The 23,899-nt window shown below is 43.6% G+C and overlaps 1 protein-coding gene across 1 annotated transcript in view; it reads left to right on the plus strand.

The window, feature by feature from the left end:
• Window positions 1-23,323: 23,323 nt before the first annotated feature.
• The window catches only part of pde4d (phosphodiesterase 4D, cAMP-specific), a gene marked incomplete at its 3' end in the record, with an annotated part of 44,520 nt that continues 43,944 nt past the window's right edge, over window positions 23,324-23,899 (plus strand). The window contains exon 1 of the mRNA XM_084468192.1: window positions 23,324-23,899. This exon is cut by the window's right edge and continues 785 nt beyond it.

Here is a 23,899-nt window from a genome sequence, read left to right on the forward strand (position 1 = left end):
AGAAGAACACAACAGAGAAATATTTCAAATGTTTAACACCTTATCAGTTCTGGCATCCATTGTTGCGTAACATGTCACACCTGCCTCGCTCTGCAGTGGAAAAGCGGCAAAAAAAATACCAGCTTCAGATTCTGGTTCTACAATCAGTTTGTGTGTGTGTGTGTGTATTGTGTATGTGTGTGTGTGTGTGTGTGTGTGTGTGTTTGTCTGGCTGTCCTTGTTTCATAAATAAACATGCCTTGATATTTGACAAAGCAAATCTCTCAACCAGCTCCTCTTAATTAATTGCTCTGTTTTTTTATTAAGCGACAAAGTCTGCAATGTTTGTTTGTGTGTGTATGTGTGTGTGTGTGTGTGTGTGTGTGTGTGTGTGTGTGTGTGTGTGTGTGTGTGTGTGTGTGTGTGTGTGTGTTGCGTGTTTGTGTGTGTTCCCGTGTAGCTGTGAGGGTGTAAGATTGATTCCAGACGCAGCAATGCTTAATCTCCCTTTAAAATTGGGTATTGGACAGAAAGCTTATCTCAGCAGCCAGAGAGGGAGAGAGAGAGAGAGAGAGAGAGAGGAGCCTTGGCGGAGGAGGGAGCGGACAGGAGGAGGATGAGGAAGGCATTGAAATGGAAAAGGTTGAAGGCAAATGCGTCAGTTTTTCGCCCGGCACATCCACTCTTTATTTAGATGGTTTTTCTGGGAGGAGGATCCTCGCTATGCAACATTTCTAACACAGGAACCGCCACGGGGGAAATTATAATCAGCCGCTTCTTTTAATTATCGTTATGCCTTCTCGGGCGTCTTGCCACCATAGTGATCATGAGGCAGAGTTAAACGGCCCCAGTTGACGTGATAGACTTCCAGTGGAGTGTTTGCTGTCCTTGCTGGCTTAGCGGCTGTGCAGGTCGTGGTGAGCTACGCCTTAGATCTATTGGAACAGTATGTGATTGGAAACCTTGCGCCCCTATGTTGTATTATGTTTTTCCTTATGTTGAGAAAATAATAAACCATGTGGTTAAGTTGGAGCGATAGTCACACTGATCCAATCTGATCCAATGTTAACCATACACCCAAACCGCGACGTACCGTGGTCGTGTGGGTCCACAAAATAATGGTCACGTTATTCCCGGGAGACGGTTAAAACGTTAATAGGTGGAGCAGTGATTGCATCGATCCCCTGCATGACTTTTCCCAGGGCTCCGGTAATCAAGCTCCACTGTGGTGGGAATATACGCTGTCACATTGATTCATCCCTGGGTGCTCATCCTTCAGGTTGAGGTTGTTTTGTGAAGCTTATCTATAGTTATTGGTCACCATTTTTCTGACCACTTGAATTTATCAATGGGAAAACGCTTCATTGTCGAAAGTTTCATAACCAAAATCAAAGGTGTTACCATCCAAGATAGAATACACAGTCCACTGACAAATAAACATTGACTTTCCCACAGAAAACAAGGTTTAGTACCTTGAGTTTCTCAGTTCAGTGCAAAAGAAAATGAAAATACTGGTCAAACCTGTCGAACAGAGAAGCTCTGAAAAGAGGCGATAATTGCAGTAGTCCTCTTAAGACACTCCCAGAGCCTCTTCAAATACACCAAATGATTCAGCCTGGGCCAAACGCGGGCCAATTACGGGCATGAAATAGGGAGAATTGTGCGTGAACTGTCTTTCATTATTCAGTCTAAGCCAAGCTTAGCGCTGTGGTTCTGCAGAAACCAGATTCACTACCTGCTGCTATGTTATTGCAGGTCTTGGTTGACACACACAGGATTTAGCCGTCATGCACACACGTCTGCCTGTATTCATATTGCATCCGCGCCGCACATGTGCCTATGTGCCTATGTTGTGCAGGAGGGAGCAGCTGCACATTTGCAAGAGAAGCTTGTCTTGTGTTTGCAGTGACCTGTCTAGACACAGGAGACAATGGAAATATGCTCAATCAATTAGCAGAGAAGTTCTGATACCGTTTGGTCCGATTACAGGCTATATCGAGGTCCTTGTTCATGTTGGCAGGTAGAACATGCTTATAGACGTGTGACCTTTTTCATGTAAAGGTTAATGTTTCTAAAGGAGAATATTGTTCATGTGCACTTTATCTATGTTTATTCATACATGAAAAAACAGGATTCATGAAATTAATCCTCCCCTGACTCTTATTGGCTGTGTCCGGATTTCTATTGAACCTGGGCGGTTTTGCTGGGAAAATTAAGAAGGTGACGTTGTAGTGTGGATAATGGCATGTATGCCTGTTCTTTCATACCTTTACATTTAAATACATAAATACATACCTTTAAATTCATATATCGTTTATTCATGATCCTTACTAACATTCTCGGCACTCTAGTGCTCTGAATGCCAAACCTTGAGCAGGCTGCAGTTCACTTACCAGCCAAAGGGGCCAGGAATGAGAAGGAATTTCAGATTCTTACACATAATACCTTTAACTGTTTCAGGCTGTAGTGGTGGGGTTGTGTGATTACCAGTCGAAAAAGGTTAGATTCGTTTCCCAATATCTTCATCCTACCTGTAGGCATGCTTGAGCTTATGAAAATCATCTTCTAGTAGATGGTGTCTAATACATTAGGAAAAGCTAATGGATCAGATTAGTATTCAGTATTTTTATTGTACTTTCATAGCTTTCAGTATGAGGCTGTATCCGGGTGTGCTGTTACAATTATCTACAGGCCGGTGAACTGATCTTCTTGAACTACCCATACACAACACCCCCAGAGCTAACTACCTCCTAAATGGTAAATAGTCCTCATATATGTAGCGCTTTTATCCAAAGCGCTTTTATCCAAAGCGCTTTACAGTGTTGACTGACATTGACCCATTCATGCACACATTCACACACCGACGGTGTGTGAATGTCAGCCACGCAGCCACGCAGGGCGACAGCCAGCTTGTCGGGAACAATTAGGGGGAGGCGTCTTGCTCAGGGACACCACGATACTCAGCTAGGAGGAGCCGGGGATTGAACCAGCAACCTTGCGGTTTACCAGGCAACCCGCTCTACCTCCTGAGCTAATGCCCCCCTCTCCCCAGTTTTTATTTGTCTTTGAGCTTCTCTTGTTCTTCTCCCGGCTGTCGGTAACGTTGGAAAACGGCTAAGAGGCAGTTATTCCGCAGTCGTAACGAAAGGGAGGAGGGGAAGAGGCGGAGGGCTGCTGGGCTCATGTGGTAGTGCTCTGCAGCCAATGCGAGCTCTGCTTACGTCAACGTTTCCCCGTTTGGTGCATTCATTGTGGAATAGTCTGAAAACACATGTGCATGCCAACAGATAGATAGACACACTCCCACTCACTCCCTCACTCCCATACATACACACATGCTCGGAAACACACACCACCAAACTCACCGAAACCACCTTATGGTTGTCTACCAGGGCCTTTGGGTTTGAAGTTGATAATTCTCCAGGCTGGGCTGTAATGAGAAGCACACACCTGTTCCCCCCCCCCTCGTCTGTGCCCTTTAACAAGCTGTTGTCCTGCGCTCTTGCATCACGCTCTTTGTGGTGATGACCTGTTTGATGTTAATAAATCACTAGCAGAGAATCCATTCCCTCCACACAAACCGGGCTCATTAGATACAGCCAACCAGTGGTCCTAAACAAGCATCCACACATCCACAGCAGAACACGGGTTTAATCATGCAGCGTTACAGACTCAGTCGGGGCCCTGGAGGGGCTGACAGGGGAGGGGATAGCAGACAGACAGCCAGACAGACAGATAGTCACATGCACGCACGCACGCACACACAAAAACACACAGCTCTCTGTGCCATCAGCGTCCCCCGGTGGAGCTGGGCTGACTGTGACTCATTGTGTTCACGGAGGGGTCACATGAGGGCCAAAAGCTGGGTGATTTACAACACTTTATAGTGTCGTTTTTCCGCTAATCGCGAGTTGGAGGTTTCACAGTTTCACACAACCTCGGATAAGGATTTGGCATTAATCTCCCAAACACATATCTAAAAAACTCTTGAATGGTGACTAAAAGATATGCACTCTTATCCCATTATGTCTTATGCTTATCCTGCTATGAGGTATTTTACTTTGCATGGCAATGATTCCCCTGTCTTCACTGGCGAGAAGGAATACAATGGAATAAAGATCATCACACATTTCAAATGACATTGACTCTCAAATGTACAGCTACCATAGGACGGCTGGATAGTGTAGTGCCACTGAGGTGTCCAACTCCCAGCCAAAAGGTACCAAGTTTGATCCCCTTACGCCTGCAGCCTACCCGTCGGCCTTCTTGAAACAAGATGTCCCTCACCCCTCCTGCTCCTTCAACAAAGTTGTCTGGAGGACTATCTGTAAGTGTGGATTTAAGTGTCTGACAAACGACTCGATTGTAACATAAGGAGAAAACTAAAGGTTGGGTGACTTTTGAAAGATTTAGCGGTGCGGCCCTGTGAACCTGACTCCCCATTAAGGTAATGGGCCGCACAGCACATGTGAGTTACTGAGCTGCAGATATTAAGGTTCTCCTCCAGTGACCCGCTCGTAAAACAACAGCCGTGCACTCTACCCGACTGAGTCCTCGCTGGCCACATGAATGGTGAAATGGAAATGTCCCCGTATTTTCAGTACGTACGATATGCTAGCACTATTTTTAGTCCTTTTTTTGTTGATTGCTCACAAAGTGCACTGGAAAGACCAATAGACGCCTGCAAGCAGAGTACTTGGATGGATGTTTGCTAAAGACTTTTTTTCCATTCAATGTATGCCGCATTCGGCACTCAGGATCTCGTTCCCGCTGAGATTCCACTCGTGTGATCGATAGAGAACCTGATGGATGGTGCAGAACAGAGCATGACAGAATATCGCTTGTGCAATTAAATTCCTGATATTACGCTGCCTGTTTAACTGAGCATTTGCTAAAGTTTGTTGAACACTCATTAGGGTTACCCTAACCCTATTAAAGAACACCATCTGTACTCTTTAGCGTTATTAAGGCACTTGAATCTGTGAGGCACTTTTGAAAGTTTGTGGAAATATATGTGTGGATCAGTTGATCCTTTATTCCCGTGTCTTGCTGCCTGCTTGCCCGCTCTGAACATTTGTTTTCAATCTAACCTACCAATGTCTCGTCCTTGTTTCTCTATATTCACGTTGATCTGTTTATGTCCCAAGCTGTTACTTAAAGGGCTTCACTCTCTCACTCTCTCTCTTTCAATTTTTTCAAAATGTTCTCTTACAATTTGTCTCATGCATGTCTGGGACACAAATTGACCCCCACATTGTGTGAGCCCCTGCCCGTCAGCCTGTGCCTACATCACTTCTCCTGGTGGCGGCTGGTTGGCTGACCTCTAAAGGGAGACAAGCAGCGTCAGGGCCAATCAGAGAGGCATGTGATTGATACACACAAGTTTCTATTAGCACAGAGAGCCTCAGATCAGTGTTCCTTCCATCGCTATGTCTTGTTGTGCTCAACTCGAGTGTGTGTGTGTGTGTGTGTGTGTGTGTGTGTGTGTGTGTGTGTGTGTGTGTGTGTGTGTGTGTGTGTGTGTGACAGAAAGAGTGAGTTCCTGTTCAACTGATTGCTGGGGTTGTACACAGGAAGCCCCTAGCCTTGTTTACTTCAAATTACATCTCTTGTTGTCAATACCAGATTAACCTGTTAACCTCTCTCTCTCTCTCTCTCTCTCTCTCGCTGTTTCTCTGTCTCTGTCTCTGTCTATGTCTCTCTCTATCTGTCACTCTCTGTCTCTCTCTCTAGGTAAGTGACACGACTGCCCGAGTTTTGCCTGACTATCAGATGCTTCGTAGAGGTAACACTTGACCATGGCTAATGAATGCTATTTCCCACACAGTGAGGATAAGCATGTTTTTCCTCAAGCCAATGTCATTCTTAAGAAATAGCAACAAAAACAAAAGCACATTTCAAAGCAAGTCCGATAACTGCCAATTCCTGTAGAGTCCAAGCCAAACGCAGATGTTGTGGGATGCAAATAAGTTGGTTGAATGGATGTTGGCACCACAAAGACTCAGCAGCTCTCTCACTTGTTCTCAATGTGCTTTGGACGCCGGAGGTCCAAGGCACCAGAGCGAGGCATCATCACGCCAGTCGCTTTATCCTGTTGTTTGCTAACAAGCGGTAGGAAAACATTACAAAAAGGGTTCTCTATCTCTTGTTTCTATAATGTAGCACGCAAAGCAGATTGCTGATTGTATCAGGTTTATGTACCCTCATGATTTAAGCATTTTTTAGGTTGTATCACTAGCAGTTGTAGCACTTCAACCAACACATTGCAGGTCGCTTTGGTCAGAAGTGTCAGCGAAATAAATATAATGCAATGGTATACATCTGCAATAATTCAGAGAGCAAAATGATTGAAGGGTACAACCACATCGGACTAAACATTCCATCGTCGACACAATGCATTATTTGTTATTGTTTAGGGCTGGGTTCAAATAATCAATTTTCTGATTCTATTTTTCGATCTTCATTTGAATGTTCCGATATCGATTATTAAAATCCCAGGATCGATCTTTTAATATATGCCTTTTCCCGTGGATGCGTGAAGTCTCGCCGTTAGTCTCGCGTGGCCAGCCATTGGTTCTTCGCGCAACGAGATCTGGCCACGTGAGAGACTAGTAGTAGTGAACCAAAACATAGTGGGAGCTGCATCTAGCTGAACTGTTGTCCGAGGCGATACAAGAGTGGGAGTTTACAAACAAAGACCCAGCCATCAAGGACAATGCTGCGAATATGGCCCGTGCTGTGGAATTGATGGCGCTGTTGCACATTGGCTGTTTCGCGCACAGTCAATTTAGCCTCACAAGCAGCTCTCAAAGTTCCAGCTGTTGCGCGCTTGCTTGGTCGAGTGAGGCGCATTGCTTCATTGCTTTCATCGTATTTCATCGTACTGATTGTTGGTTTACTTTTACTTATTAATTACTTTATGGTTGTTTGTCTCTTTTGGTCGTAGTTCCTTTTTCAATTTGGCGCAACGTTACTTTTCCCAGGGACCGATTTGACAGAGATACTGCCTTCTCAAGCAGTCTGCTATTGCGCAGCCTGCGCAATAATCCCTTCACAAGCTCTCATTCACCGTACGAGACAGACGGTAGCGTGAAGCTGTCTCTGCCTATCTCAGACATCGCTTCCGCAGGCATTTTCCAAAGCCAGTCGACAAAAAAAGCCAGCGGTGGAACGAGTTAACAAACGCCGTCACTGTTTACCTGTGTAAGGACATGGTTCCCTTTCAAAATGTTGATAGAAAGGGCTTTAAAGAGATGGTCAAAACACTCAATCCCAGGTACGCGTTACCTGCCCGCACACACTTCAGCTTCAATTGAGATGCCAAAACTATACAGCAAGGTCCGCGACCAAGTGGGGAAATACATCCATACTATCCATACTGGAAGTAACTTAAAAAAAAAAAAAAAGATTTAGCATTTTTTTCTATTGCAGTTTTGCTCAATAAATGTTCTTAAAATACTTCTGTACTATGTGAAATATTTCCTTGTAATACAAAAATACTGTAATAGCTGCCTAACTAGTATTATACCCCTTCAGAAGCATTTATATCGAAATTAGAATATAAAATTAACATACTGTGATTTAATACCGTTACCGTCTATGCATCAAATCATACCATGATATAAATTTCAGTCCATACCGTTCAGCCCTACACTATATTATTGAATCAAATCGAAGATTAAATCGAATCTGGACCTTGTGAATCGGAATCGAATCGATTCGGGAAATCAGTGGCGATACCCAGCCCTATTATTGTTATTATTTTTGTATGCAAGAACTCCCAATTCCCAGCTACATGGTGTGAACAAGTGTTACGGCCCATGGTCTAGGAGCAACAATGAATTGATGGACACGAGAATTACTGAAGTGGGGTTTTAATCAGGTTCCTGCATAAAGTCAAAATGTGACTTAAATGGCCAAAGGCCGGACAATCATAAGTCTCACGCAGGAGACAAAACAAAAGAGAAGAGGTGGCAAGGCTCCAGCCCAACCACCGATCCTTGTGTGAGAGAGAGCTTCCACCTGGAACTGGTCTGCTTAAATAGCCTACACCACCAGGTGTACGCCATGATTGCCAATCAGCAGCTGGAAGCAGGTGAAAGTTAGAAAATAATCCATAACACATAATAATACTAGCAGGGAAGTGCTAAAGTGCATATACAAACTAAATGAAATAAAGAGGGTCCGTAACAACAAGGGATATGCTGGCTGCAAGACCTTCACTTTTTGTTACATCAAGCGTTTTTATTTCATCCACGCTCAATATTTACACTACTAACTAGATATGAAAAACGTCTCCCTTGCCACTTTGCAAGTAATTACGGAGGGTCCCACATGACATAGTTAAGCGTTGGAGGTTGGCCTTGTTCACGGGAGTCAATTGGTGGTGGATAATTAGTTCCATTAGTTCCAACTTATGATATGATGAAAAATAATGAACTGGCACACAGGAAGTGAAACAATATAAAGAAAAGGAAAGTGACGGCAGGGGACCTTAAATAACAGCATATATAGGAAGATGCATTATGAAATTCTGGATAAACTTTCAGAGGATAAAATACAATGTTAAAACTCTCTAGCTAACTGGCAGGTGCACTTGCATCCATGTCGCCATGAAGTGTGAGTCCAACACCACAGCCAGCTAATCTGTTGATCTTATTAGGTAATGTAAGGGGTCAAGGGTCGCGCTAATTAACTCGCAGCATATTGATTTTGTTTGTTGAGAGAAGAGGACTCGGCTGCAAGCTGTCTCGGTCTCCAGGTTCCCAGATGGCAGGAGTTCTGCACACGCCCTAATGCAACAATGATAGCAGCTTTTCTTCAGTAGCTAACTCTATACAGAGAAATGGACACCCATTAGGAACCGATAGCAAACGCTTCAGCTTTGGCAGGATTTCAAAACATATAGTAGTTGTTTCTAACATTCCGTTCAGCTTTTTTAAAGATTAATTATTTCTCAGTGTTAGCGTTGGGAAAAATGTCTATGCAGTATTGCTTCGATCGTCGGCTATGTACTGCAATGATGCCAAGACGAAAATGGTGTTTGGGGGGGAAGAGAAAAAATGATTGCCTTTCAGGCTGCGAGACGCCTTCTAATGTAAGTGCATGGGAGTGGTTCCTTTCGAGAACGTCAGCACGAATGGGTGCCAATTGCTGCAGGGAGATGAGGGTGTGAGGGTGTGTGTGTGTGTGTGCGTGTGCGCGTGTGTGTGTGTGTGTGAACGTGTTTTTCTGTATGTGTATGATTTTACAGACTTGCGGTGACTAGGAGTTCCCTTCTGGCAGATCTCCTTTTTCCCCTGGCTGTCATGCAATTGTTTTTACACTACACACACACACCACACGCACACACATACATACACACACACACACACACACACACACATACACACACACATAAACACACACATAAACACACACACGTGTGCACACGCACGCACACGCATGGGCACGCACAAACCTGCTCAATCGGACACTTCGCAGCATCGCGTCTGGTGCAAGAGGAACATATAGGAGATATAGAATAAAGAACTATGAATGCTTGACTATGTGAGGTTATTCATTGTTGCCATTTGTTGACTGGCTCAGTGTAGCCTGCGTGCCCAGTCTAGCAGGGATGTATGAGAATGAGCCACAGTTGTCAGTTGCGATTCATAGCTGCGATCAGAGATTCAGGATCATTTGTTTTGGTGGTGTATATTTTGTATGCATGGGGTGCTAATGTATTCCTCAATATGTGTGTCTGGCACAGCAGTGCAGCAACTTCAAGAGATTCTGCGTCGGCATTTCTTTTTTTCCTTATTTTGCATTATTTTCCATTTTACCCATTCCATTTTTCTCTCTCTTTCCCTCCACGTCTCTCGTTCATTAAGTCTATCTTTATGTATCTTTCTTAGACTTCAATCAATTTATATTTATGATTTCTGTTCTGCAGTTTCCCGAATCAGTTTATAAAAGTAACTGATAGCCTCAGTATAGGCTATCAGTATAATTCAATTTAACTTCAAGGCATTGACAACAACCAATCGTTAATTAGCCCAAACCATGTGAAGTTAAATGCGCACATGCTGTGTGCATTGTGCTCAATATGGGTGTTGTAATCAGGTTCAAATAAATAAAGCATTGTTTTGCGCTACCTCAATTGATATGGGTAGAAACGTGTTAATATTGTACATTTGTACAAATGATAGGCAACAGAAATAATTTACCTATAATTATGTTATTAGGGTGGTAATTGAGGTTGAACGAGCTCCAAATAGACTACAGGAAAGCAGAAACCCTCCACATATTTTATTACAGACAGAAAACTAATCTGTTTGGACTGTATCTTCGTCAATGAAATAGAAAGAAAAAAATAATAATGGTACCTCTTGTTTCTAAATATGTAGCATTTGAAGCAGTTTGCATATTTAATTCATTAAATGTACTTGCATGATTGTCCATAATGGTTGAACGCACGTAAAGGCCTCAGCTAAATAAATGTAATTAAGAGTTACTCAGGTGTGCATCAAGCATCAGAAAATGATGTTTCATGAAGTCTGATACAGTCTTACGTATTGACCTCGAATCGAGTTTAAGTTCCTTCTGTTCCTCCACACAGATTTAATGGATGGAGTCTATTTCCCCTCCAGGCGACATAGCCAAGCAAGAAACCAATCACCTTTCACTCACTCTGCCAAGTAAGGCCACTCACATTACGCATCAGTGCCTTTTGACGGCGTTTTAGACTTTGAGGAAGTACGAACTACACTAAACAGCGATTGGGGCCTGGCATACAGAACACACCCCTAGATTCCTGAGCTTTTCCGAGACTTCCAAGAGTTGATTAGCTGACTTTGATTTGTAGTGTTTATAATACTACTAACCTTTTTAGGTTTTTCTGAGTCTGACAATTTCCTGAGAAGATATTCGGTAGTGTCGTTGTGTATTGGATACATCCCTTGTTGATATGTTTTTGGTTATTTGCTGTTAGATCCTCGCTTTCACATTTACTGACATTTACAATACCATTTTTTCTAACAAAAATTAGATGATTCCAGATCCAGTCATGTTCCCTTAACATCACTTCTAAGCAAATTATCCGCAGTACAATTATTTATAAAACGTTAAGTTGTTTGATTAAAAACATCAATATCCAAAGAGATGACTTGATTTACACAGACACATACACACGTACACTCTCTTTCACTCTCTCACACACACACACACACACACGCACACGCACACACACATACACACACTTGCTCATACTAGTCAGCTCTTATGATGTCAGGGGGGAAGTTGCTTTTCACGCTATCTGTGTGTTAATGAGCTGTACTTTACACCACTTTATGCTTATGCATTATGTGTCGTATTCACCCATTGCCTTTTAAATCCATCAGATATAAAAACTGTTTGGTTAGTTGGTGAGCTGGGAAAAGAGTGTCACCTCTAGCTAACAAAATGCTTCTTGCACTGTAGACTTGAAGGGAAGAATTCATCTCACTTTGACTTAAATGGAGCAAGTTGAAACTCTTCATCAGGAAGATATAGAGGTCTTAAAAAGCCATTTTCCCCACCACTCCACGAAGAGTGTCTAAAGCATTTTAGCCAATAATACATTTACTGAAATCTTCTGCATCTCTCTTTTGCTCTCCTTTCGTTTGGCCTCCTCTCCTGCCACTTCTCTCCTTTTTTATTCTCTTCTGCTTTCTTCCCTGTAAATCTCCGCTCATCCCCTCTTAATGGTCCTTTATTCCCACCTCTCCTATTTCGTGTTGTTTTCTAATCTCATCTTCCCTTCCTCTCCTCCTCTCATCTCTTCTCTGGTTTATTTTTATCTTATAAGTAATCCTTTATCTTCCTCTCCTCTCTTCTCTTATCCTTTTCTCCCATCTCTCCTCCCCGCCTCTCTCTCTCTCTCTCTCTCTCTCTTATTGTGTTATTTTCCTCGTGTCTTTCTTACATCATAACTGTACAGTCTCATTTATCAGATGGCCGATAATCCTCCTCTTGAGGATTATGGAGGTGACGCCGGTTTCTCTTACATTGTTGTGTCTGGTTCAGGTCCTTGCACCGATCCATCCGGCTCCCTCCCTGCTTGCACGTCTCTAACCTCAGGTTCAAAGCCCCCTTCCCGCCCATGGAGACCACCGGTGACAGAGGTCGTGTTTGTAGCAGTTGGGGTGCGAATGAATGGGGCCAGGGGGCGTTGACGGATTGACTTTTAAATGTCACGATAGCCATGACAACAGACCGCAGGGGTGACGGGTACATCTCTGTCTGCTTCCCGGCGCCCCGCCCCCCCCCCCGTGTCTGCTGCATTCACTCTCCATGTGCAGCCAAGTGGCAGACGTGCCTGTCTGTGAAGCCCTGTTTGTGCAGACAGCCCTATCTGTCTGCCTCCCAAGACGCGGGGCCTTTTCGTCATTCATATCCCTTAATAGTACAAACAAAACACTGAAACACAGTACAAATGTGTCCCGCGGTTAGTTGCTATTATGCAAATATGTCTCTTATTCACCTGTCCATTGTCATAACAATGAGATAATTAAATGGTAAGATTTAAGTCGGTATCTGTCCCAATACTGTCTTTTTCACGTTGGATTCATGCCTCTCTTTGTATTGACAACGTATTTCTGCATATCACGTCCATTTTTAGGAGAACATTATTACATTTTTCCTTATTTGCCTTTTTCTTTATTTCTTTGCTTTTGTTTCACTTGCTTCACTTGTTCACACATCTAGGGCTCAGGCAGTCAGGTGAGCAGGGAGCTCCAGTCATCACTGTTTCAAATCCAGGACTAGGGTCCTGCCAGTCCAAATGCAATGATCTGTGTGGCTAAAGAGCCTTTGAGCAATACACGACGCCAGGCTTGGAATTTCGTCATTTTAGGGGCAAGGCCATTTGGCCTTCCCGTTCACATTTTTTTTTAAGGGCACAAAGGCCGTTTGGTTAAATTACACTGGTTTTACCTTTCAGATTAATACCTTAACCAAGAAATATTAATTATGTATTAAAACATTAGTTTTAATTTAAAAACATTAAAAAACATCATATTGTAAAACATTGCATTTAGAGAGACTGAGTATGAGAGAGAGAGAGAAATAGAATGTGTGTGTGAGAGAGAGAATGTGTGTGAGAGAGAGAGAATGTGAGAGAGATAATGTGAGTGAGAGAGAGGCTGAAACAGTGTGCAAAGCCTGGCCACAGAAGTGAGAAGTTACAGACAAATACTGCTACAGAAAGACAACAGCCACCACTGTGACCTAAACAGAGAAGTATCAGAGATACACTTTCTCCTGACACAGTGCAGTGCACAATATATTAAATATATTAGAAACAACCTTTTTGGAAAATGACAAATTAACCTGTTTTGAAAAGATGGCAAATATACCTATTTTGAAAAGATGGCAACATGAATCTCCTGCCTGAGTTCATATAAGAGTAAAGAAAGAGAAATGCCTCCTTCCTGCCATAAAAAAGGAACCTGCTGACTAACTAGTGATAGCTCAGTAACGGAGTTAGTAACTGAATTACTCTATAATAAAAGTAACTAGTTACCAGGGAAAGTAATTATTTGCGTTACTGTAAAAAAAAAGTAGCTTTGTAGATGCATGTGTCGTTGTGAGATGCTTCATTAAATTAGAGTTGCTTACAACGGATGTCGACAAAGTCTTTGCTCCTGGACATAATGTTCACTTTACATGCACGTTCTTGCCTTTGACCTCAATGAATTTGAAGTAGTGCTTATATCTCCATCTTGAAAATGCCAACTTTTTGGCATTTTCTCCGGACTCGCCATTTCTACTGCTTCATCGAATCTGTTTGGTGTTTGTGTGTGTGTGTGTGTGCGTGTGTGCGTGTGCGTGTGGCACGCGTATCCTGGCTTGTATGTAAAAACACTGGCTCCGATTGGCTACCATGAAACATGACTCTGCCTTAGCCAATAATAATCGCTTATCTCTTTGTTAAACCACCCGGTCTCCTCACTATCAGTTTGTGTGGAGCCAGGGGTGCGTTCGGATTACGCAGTTTATCCAATCAATTCATAGTAACGCACTGCATTTAACTGTCAGTAACGGTAACAGTGTTGTAACAACGGAAAAAGTAATTAGTTAGATTACCCTGTTACTGAAAAAATAACGGCATTACCTAACGCTGTTATTTTAAATGGCGTTATTACAAACACTGGATGTTGATACTTCACCTGCGCGGCTCGTGAAGTTGCTCAAGTTCTATTTTGGAACAATCACAGCAGAGCAATCGCTCTGATCCACAGACACGGGACTAGCCTACTGCGTGCACTAAAATTCCATAAAAGCCCACCACGCGTCACTAGCGTTGTTTACACTGGAACTTTGACAGGGGCACAAAGCCTACCTTGGCCATAAATTGAACATTTTTTCACAGGGCATCAAGGCCAAAGTGCGGGGCAACAGCGGCCATGGCCTTCGTGGCCGTCGTGAAATTCCCACCCTGCACGACGCCTCCCTGAACTAACCCAACATGGTTCTTGCCTTGGAAATGGATTTCGTAAATACTGACGTTGAGATTGCGTGTCGCTAAGCAACCCGACTCTTGCCAGTATCAATCATTTGGCTCGTCAAGGTAGCTGTCCTATTAAAAGATGTACAATGAAAGCCACGCCTTGTGGAAAATAACTTTGCTATGCAATCCCAGAAAGAAGCCAATGACACAGCGATTAGGCCGATTGATTAGGCTCAGAGAGTGCGGCGCCCAACCACATCTGTAAGAAGGATCAGGTGCCTGAGTGTGGGTTGTTAAGCATCTACATCACAAACACAATCTGTAAAAGGCTACAAAATAATGTACGGCCATTAAGGAAAGAAACCTGTTGAGCGACTAAAAGGTCCCCTGGCCTTTGGCAGATTAGCCCTAGTCCTGGTTCAGATAAAAGATAGCTACCAAAATAACATAATCCACTTTTTGCAGCAACAAATGATGTATCAATTGATACATTTCTATAATATGTATTATATATAAGTGTGACGTGGAGCTCAACTCACTTGTAGTGCTGTATTTTAGTTAATTTTTTCAATTCTACAGCTAAATATTGATCTTAATATTTACATCTCAACCACATAGAACAGCGAAAAAAATGCCAAAGAATATAGAAATACTTCTACCATGGTATATATTCTCGGGGTAGTACAATAGGCCAAATTTGAATCACTTAAATCACTTAAATCTAAAATAATTATTTAGGCCGTTCTTTGTAATGGATCCCAGAAAGGATTGCATGCTTTTGTTTTTGTAATACAATGCACTATCTTCTCGTTGTCATATATTTAAGTCTCATTACGTCCTGGACAAGCCTACCCCATCAAACCCTGACCTTTGGGGGGGGGGGGGGGGTCACATCCAGACACAGAGCCCATCCATCTAGAGCAGTGATTGTGTCTTCCAGTTGTGGAGGCAGTGCAAAGGGAGGTGAGGGGGGGGGAGTGTGCCAGGCGAGACAATGTTTCCCACAGACCAGGTAGCAATGTGTGGCGGATTTGTTGACGGGGACGGGGACGGGGGGATTATGGGCTGGCGGAGTTGTTGACGGGTGTAGGGGGGTGTATTATCGATAATAGAAAATGCGCAGATTATTTTTTTTATTGGGTGTCTCGTTTCTAAAAAAACGCCACTGCTTATAATGCTAATAATAATAATTGCTAATAATTGCCAATAATTGTTGACGGGGGGGGTGTTGGGTTGCGGGTGGATGGGATTATTGACCGGGGGGGGGGGGGGGGCGATTACGGGCTGGGCAATTTATTGACGGGGCGGGGGCGCGATTACAGGCTGGCAGAGTTAAATTTTAAAATCGCGTTAAAATAAAAATAAATAAGAAAAGCGCAATCAATTTGTGACACATCAATCAATCACACATTGGCCTATGTATGGGAAACACTGCGAGAGCCGAGGCTGCCACAATGACACAACACTGCTGCATTGCAGAACAAGTCTATTTTTGGCGAGGGGGGGAAGCAACAGAGCTGACACAATGGCTATAGGAGTCAGGGAAAAGGGGCTGAATGTGTCAGCTGGGTGATAGTGAAAGTCTCGGACAGATTGGCTTATCGTGCTGTAGGAAGCGGCACTCAGCCCCCTTCCCGAAGTTCAGGGGTTCATGCACAATGTGATGGGTGCTAGGGAGTCTCTTTGTCTCAGGTATACGTCATGTGTGCTTTTTTTGTTGTTTTCTTGAACTTCCATGGCATTGGAAATGTTACGTGTGTACAGATAAAATGTAAGCTCTTTGAGCCTCTTCCACCGTGACGAGGCTTGCGTTGATATAGTCATTTTCACAGTTGCGTATATCGCATGAATATAAAGACAGCAATGATAAATACATTATAGTAAAACAACTATTCATTTTGGAAATAGTTCTAAGCTCTGATTGTGAGAGTGTTCTGGAGAAAAAATTTGACAATCCCAATTATTGATATAGAGCGTTGTTGTATGAGGCAAAACAAATGGCATATCGACTCGGTATATGTACCACATCCGACCAATATGAGTTGCCCAAAGGTATAGGCTACTACAGCTTTAAACACTTTGACTACATTGATTCACTATTCATTCCAGGATTTATTTTTCCGATTTGGCTGATATTGTGCTTAAGCGTTATTTGCAATTGGTCACTTGCTGTCAAGTCAGGCTTACCGTGATCTGCAGCAGTGTGCTATTTTCCTCCGTCAACCGTAATTAGTTTTCACTAGCCCCTCTAAACATTAGGAGACCACAATCTATAAACGGTCCATTTAGAAATTGAATAAATTAATCACATGTATTATAACGATATGCATAACAGGCTTCATTATTAATTGTGAATGCTAGCTTGTCATTTGAGCATGCTACTATGATACAACATGTCACATGGGCGATACAATTCTGATCATCCCTTCCTGTCAAAAGTGGCAGCTCTCCCTGATTTCAACCCTGTACCCCATGCCCTCGGAGAAAAAGACCCAGACCCAAAAAAAACAGACCTTTCACAGGGTTGAAGACAATATTTTGGTGAACATTTCGGTATGCAGCTTTCACTGTGACTAGCAAGGTTATGCTCAGCGAAACAAAGGGACGTCCAATGAATTGCTGCCCCACTGGGTCGGGGCCGCAGGTAGAAACATAGATGCCTTGGTCGTATCGGGGCTCCCCGTCACCAGGATAGACCAAACCTGCCGGGTTGCCAGGGACTACCAAGTCGTTTCCTCTTGGAATGAGGCCTTGCCTTGGCAGCTCATTGGAGATCAAGGCCACGCTCCAAGCATGCAAGCCAAAGGGCATTCCTGTTTTTACAAGGCGGCTTGAACAGCAAAAGTGTGTGCGTCCTCTTTTTGAATGACTTTTTGATTTCTCACCATAGGAACAGTCAAAGTATAACATTTGGGGATTCAGAGGCAGAACCCCTGAGCTGTTACGTCACATGGGAATGAAACGATCTGATACGTATGGTTGATGCTACAGCGGTTTGAAAACATACTCCAATAGTAATCCCCATTGTAACTACTGCAGCAATGTCTCTGTGTGGTGTTGTAGTGTGTGCAGAAATCTAGTTTTGCCGTGGCAAAGTGAAATACTACACAAAACGCTAAAATAGGATTGTGGTGTGGGTTATTTAAGACACATATCTTCTTCATTTTAATTATCCTGAGCCTGTAGGTTCTGATATAATGAGCAAAACTTTTGCTCAATGTTTTCTCCTTGAGCTGCTGCCCCCGCGACCCGGATAAGCGGATGACGATGAGGTTTTCTCCGGAGTACCTGACTCTAAAGGACTGTTGATATGAGCTTATGAGGGCAGATACTGATTTGCTACTCATTACTAATTAAATCCAAACTAAGGAATCTGCCACAATAAATATTTTTTGAGATTATTCAACCTAATTTGAAGGGTGGTGGGGGTACTTGGAAGGAAAAATTATATCTTCCATCAATTGCTCCATGCTTCCCTTACAGCATTGAGTTGCTGTATTTCAGCAAGTTCATGCACTCAAGTTCAGCACTTTAGCAAACTGCTCACCCATAGCAATTGGTCCATCTTTGTTTTTGTGGTTTTATTTAATTATCTTTGGAAACTTATTCTCTCATCGTGTACCAGATAGGGAGATTTTGAGTTAGTCACACAGTTTGAACACCAACTGTTACTGAGCAACATACTCACCAGATGGTGTTGCCATGACGTTTGCCCGGGGTTACGGGCCATTGGTATTTTAATACGGCTCCATCTGTACCTGCTCCAGGGGACTATAGGCCCATGATGCAATCACCATGGGCCAAGCTATTAACAATGCCGTTTAACTAGATTTCACACTTGTCCTTTAAGCAGGGTGCGTTGCTACTCGTTGGAAGGACTCATTTGCATTAACACAGCCACAGGTACTTCATAGAAAGTAAGAGAGTAGTGTGTTTGTGATTTGTAGTTACAAGGTTAGGTAGGTTACAAGCCTGAATGTAAAAGCCCTTAGAAATACCATTTCCAACAGCAATATTACAGTATGCTTTGCAAACGGTCACAGCAAGGACAATACTACCCATCTGTTATTCTAATCAAAAACGTAGAAAAATTATAATTTTGCTTGTGCTCTAGAATTATCTTTAATTTTCTAATGGAACCATGCGTCCTGTGTTGAAAGAGATCACCTCCTCAAAAAGATGCAAAGATCTAAATTCAACGTGAGATGCACACACTTCAGCAGAAGCCCCCCCCCCCCCCCCCCTCCACCCCTATTATTTGTGGGCATCTAATTACAACTATGTAATCTGAAAAGGGAATGAGTTAACCTTTCGCTGAATGCCACAGCAACAGCCTGTGAATGACAAGCAAGAGAGACTGGGCCCTTGGCATTTCCAACCACCATAGATCCCTGTGACTGACAGCTGGACCAGAAGAAGGGCTCTGTCACTCGCTCGTCGTGGGTCGGGTTTGAATCGACGATATCGTGGCGGATGGCGACGACCGTCAAGGGAACATTAACAGCAAAGCATTTGGATTCCTTGAACCCCTGTGCGGATTGTTTGTCCCTTTTCTGTGGAAAAGCTGAACCTCTTTGTACTAATTGGAGCAATGCGTGCCTTCTTGTAACATTTATGTTACATTTTACATTCAGGGCATTTAGCTTTTACCCGAAGTGACTTACAGTACACTGTAAAAAATAAAATTGAAATTTCAAGGCAACTGTCTGCACAGGCTTTTTGGGTTTTCATGTCAACTCAAACTTCTACGTTTTGAAGAAAATATCACACAGTTGTGCCAACTTAATTCTTATAGTTGTACCAGCTAATTTCAAAGTTGAGACAACTAAGTTTTTTTGGTCCAAATAACTTGTCTTTCATAACAATGAAAGCTTCACAAATCTAGTTGTACACACTAAGAATTCTAAGTCAATATTATATTGAGTCATTCATGTGTAAAAACATCCATTTTGAGTTTTTCTCGCAAAGGAAATCCTATTAACAATCACACAAACAGACAATAAACCAGCCTTTTCATTTTAAACCATTTTGCGTGTTTATTTTTCACCATGAGGGTAATAAACAGCTTTAAAACTTTTAAAACTCCCATATGTGACATGCTGGCTCTATGCAACATAAACTGGGGAGACCACGCTGTTATAAAGATAAAGAAAATAACAAAATAAAGAATTTATTTTGAAATAAATATAATAAGAAGTGTGGTGCAAGTCAGTATAAATGAAAGTAACAAAAAAGGTCATGCGAAGATCAGTCCATGTGTTACAAACAAAGGAACAAAGTAAATCAAATGCCTGGAGGATGTGACTACCCACCTGGGTCGTCACATCCCCCCCTTAAAACAGAAGCCCACCTAGATGGGATTCTGTACCAAAGAAACAATCAAAATAAATCAATCAATAACCAATCAATCCAAAACAAGTAGAAACAACCAAAAACTCAACCACCACCAGCTATCTCCAAACAACACTCATACACACTACCTCTCCTCTCGCCCACCAGTCTCCTGACCTCCTGTCCCACAGCAAAACCGGGCCCAAGCACTTTAAGGCGGACAGGGGAGGAGTGAAATAATAACATGCATGAAATCAACCACCTATTCCACCACCTCCGGGCGCTAACGCAAGGGAAGTCGGAACCATAGGATTCAATTCTTATTTGTTTATTTTGCCAACTCAGTTTATGGAGTGAGATCAACTTTTAACCTGAAACGTTTGGAAGTTAGTTGAAACAGCTCAAATAAACAGTTTACAGTGCAACTTGTAGTTTTATATTCACTCAATGTAAAAATCCTTTTAAGACCAGCAATTTCAAGTTATCGTTTTTACAGTGTAAGGACATTTGTCAGAAGAAAGAGAAACAATATATCACTGTCGGTACAGTAAGGATATTCATAATAAAACAAGTGCAAAGCATTTACAATTGCTATGATAACCCATTCCCCGTATACAACAAGATAGCTAGGATAAGATGCTACACAATGCTAAGTAAATAAAGAATAAGTGCCAGGATGTACAACATACAATAAGTGAGTATGGTACGCCATGGCCTCATCTCTTCGCAGCACTTTAAAAATCCTCGTCGTCTCTGACTTTCGGATGTACCCGTGATGTGCAGTGGGCAGAAGGGTGGAATATGAGACAGGATGATTTATCTGCAGACATTTAGCCTATGTTCCCAGGACTATCGATCTGGAAATAAATGAAGAAAAAGTAGTTTGCTAAATGTCGGTACACATGCACGCACGCACGCACGCACATACACACACACACACACACACACACACAGGCTATCTGTATAACAGCCAGAGAGAATAACATTTTTCGTTTTACTTATAACTGGTATTTGGGGGACAGAGGAGAGCAGAGGATTTGTTTGGCAATTCAACAAAGAGCCTTGAATGACATGCAGTGGCATGTCTGATACCAATACTTCGTCTTTCATCAACAATCATCTTGTCAATCATAGCAGGTTGTTTCCTCGGTTCCTCGCCCACGGTCCATTCAGTGCAAGAGCAAAAGGCTTCTTCTCGTCATCTCCTTGTTTTTCTTCTGTGAACATGAGTTAGGAGCCGCCTCTATCCCCACCTGGGTCATTGTCTGTGCGTAGGCATATGCTTTTACTGTTTCTCTTTTTTCTCTCCGGAATAAAAAAGCTCTGTTTTCCTCTGCTTGTTTTTTCCTGTACTGTCTCCTTCCGTTCCTTTGTAGCACTCTCTCCTCTCTCTCTCTCTCTCTCTCTCTCTCTCTCTCTCTCTCTCTCTCTCTCTCTCTCTCTCTCTCTCCCTCTCCCGAGCTGCAGCATGAGTCGTGACAGAACACCAATGTTTGGCAGAGCAAGGGGCAAAAGCCCTCCAACACAGGCACTGTGATTATGTAACGCTTCTCTCTCACACACACACACACACACACACACACACACACACAACCATACTCACAGGGACATGAAGCGCACATGATGTCCCTGGAATCTGTGCACAAGTGTCATTGAGCATTTCTATGTGTTTGCTTGCCTGGGTATATGTGCCTGATTCAGGAAGGCTCCAATCACAGTTAACGGGTAGTGTGTGTGATGGCATTCTGGCATGTGAATATCCTGGGGGGGGGGAGGGAGGTCCTGCTTGTAAACCAATTTAGATGCCGTGTTTTATATACATAGTTGTATATAGTTTGTGTGTAAAATAGAGATTGACATTTCACCATCGCCCAGTTCATCTAATCAGTCAACCTATAAAAAAATGTACATATTATACATGTATGCTGTCGTGGCCCAAAGTTACATCATCCCCGCCCCCCTTGTCGCCCCCCAAACATAATCTCAGGGCAATTTTCGATGCCTGCCCCCTTTTACTGCGAAACCGAAGTCCTTTGGGTTCCAGAGTTGCCCAGCCCATTGGCTGCCTGTGGTGAGTGAAGGCACAGGCTCACAGCCAGGGCTGTGAGCCGGGCGCTCTCATCCGCTGCCAGCGGCTGACAGAATGCTGACGTGTCCGGGGCAGGATGTGTGTGAGAAGCTGCCTTGGATCTTGTTTTGTTAGACGAAAGCAGCTAGGGCAATGCCACGATTACTTCTTTACTTAAGTGCAACACACACACACACACACACACACACACACAGACACACACACACACACACACACACACACGCACACACACACACACACACACACACACACACACACACACAGACACACACACACACACACACACACACACACACACACACACACACACACACACACACACACACACACCACAGTGAACCCGAACGTCAACTACAAAAACCTGTTTGCCAGCTGTGTTCACACACATACAACATATCATCATGTCATGTGAGGGAGTATGCGGATTGATGTAAACACACACACAAACACACACACACAAAACAAGGTTGTTAACACCACATGTGGTTGGCTTATATCTGTTCATGAGTTATGAATTGATTCCTTCATATTGCTGCAGTAAAAAGTATTCCATAGCCAGATCTGAAGAGAAGGCAGTGAGATGTTTTCTTGTTCTGATGGCTGTTTTGCTTGGGGGCGGGACTCAGGGACTACATCTGGTGTCTGAAGTCATCCTGGTCACAACAGAGGTATGCATTACAAACCAGTCTTGGTGCTCACATCCTGTAGAACAAGTTTGCTGAAAGGAAACAGCTCCCAGGAGCCCCCCCCCCCCCCCCCCCCTCCCCCCCAACGCGTGTTATTTTACACACAAGGCAGACGCACACACATACACACATACACACAAATATGTGTGTGCGTGCGGGAGCATGGCACAAATACAAACTGACGTGGACAGACACGAGAGTCTGGATGAGCTGTATGGATGGAAATGTCCCGGTTGGGTGACAAGCATATCCACTCCAGAGATAAACAGGCACAGGCAAACGGAAAACACATATTATGTTGACGAGAAGCAATCTAGATAGTGGCAAGTCAAAGAATTGAAATAAGAACGCTCACAGTAAAAGGAATTTGAGGGATGTGGGCTTTCCAGCATTTTGCTTCTTTACGAGCAAATACACACTGTGTGTGTGTGTGTGTGTGTGTGTGTGTGTGTGTGTGTGTGTGTGTGTGTGTGTGTGTGTTCCTGAAGTGCTGGTATGCACAGGCTGTGGCGCTTTGTGCCTGGCGTTCCCTTCGGTGAATGAAGTGGAGCAGTGTGTGCGCTAAGAGGATCAATAGGTTCAGCTTATAGGATACCGAGAGAAACGCCTCCTCCCCTCTCCCCTCTCCCCTCTCTCGGGGTCAGGACATCCCACACTCCCTGCTTCATTAAGAGAGCTACAGCTAGGGAAGGAAAGGTAGAGAGAGGCACAGAAAGAACTGGAGAGAGAGAGAGAGACAGTACTTTGAAGGGAGAGAGGCACAGAGGGAATTGGAGAGGTAGAAGCATAGAGAGAGAGAGAGAGAGAGAGAGAGAGGGTGACAACAGAGACGCTTTGCTGTGTTTTTTTCCCTACATTTCCTCCTTTTTCCCCTTGGAGCTTGTGAGCAGACACAAGAGAGAGAGAGATGAGATAAAGGGAGGCAATTGACGTGCGAAGAGAGGGGAGGAAGGCGCAAGACGGAGAGGGAGGGAGTGCGTGCGGTTGCGGTTTTGTGCGTGTGTGTGTGTGTGTGTCTCCCTGTGAGTCTGCGTCTGTGCGTGCCTAGGTGTGACATGCTCTGTCATGCTGGTGTTGAATACCGCTGCCTCCATAATCCACGGGGCCGTCCGTCAGGGGTGGGAATGACTTCCGGGGGGAACGCCCCCCTGAGCTCCCCGGACGCTCACCATGTGGATGTGGGACGGAGATTCCCAAACACTCGCTGGACGTAGAATCCCACGGAGGAAAAGGAAAAGGAGCAGCAGCAGCAGCAGCAGCAGCAGCAACAGTGTCGGCGTGGACTAGCCGGCGGTACGGGACGGCGGTGTGCTTGTGCGCTGACGCCACAGCGAGAGCAGCCTC

The sequence above is a fragment of the Micromesistius poutassou genome (genome assembly GCF_964030765.1).
Source record: "Micromesistius poutassou genome assembly, chromosome: 5".
NCBI lineage: Eukaryota > Metazoa > Chordata > Actinopteri > Gadiformes > Gadidae > Micromesistius > Micromesistius poutassou.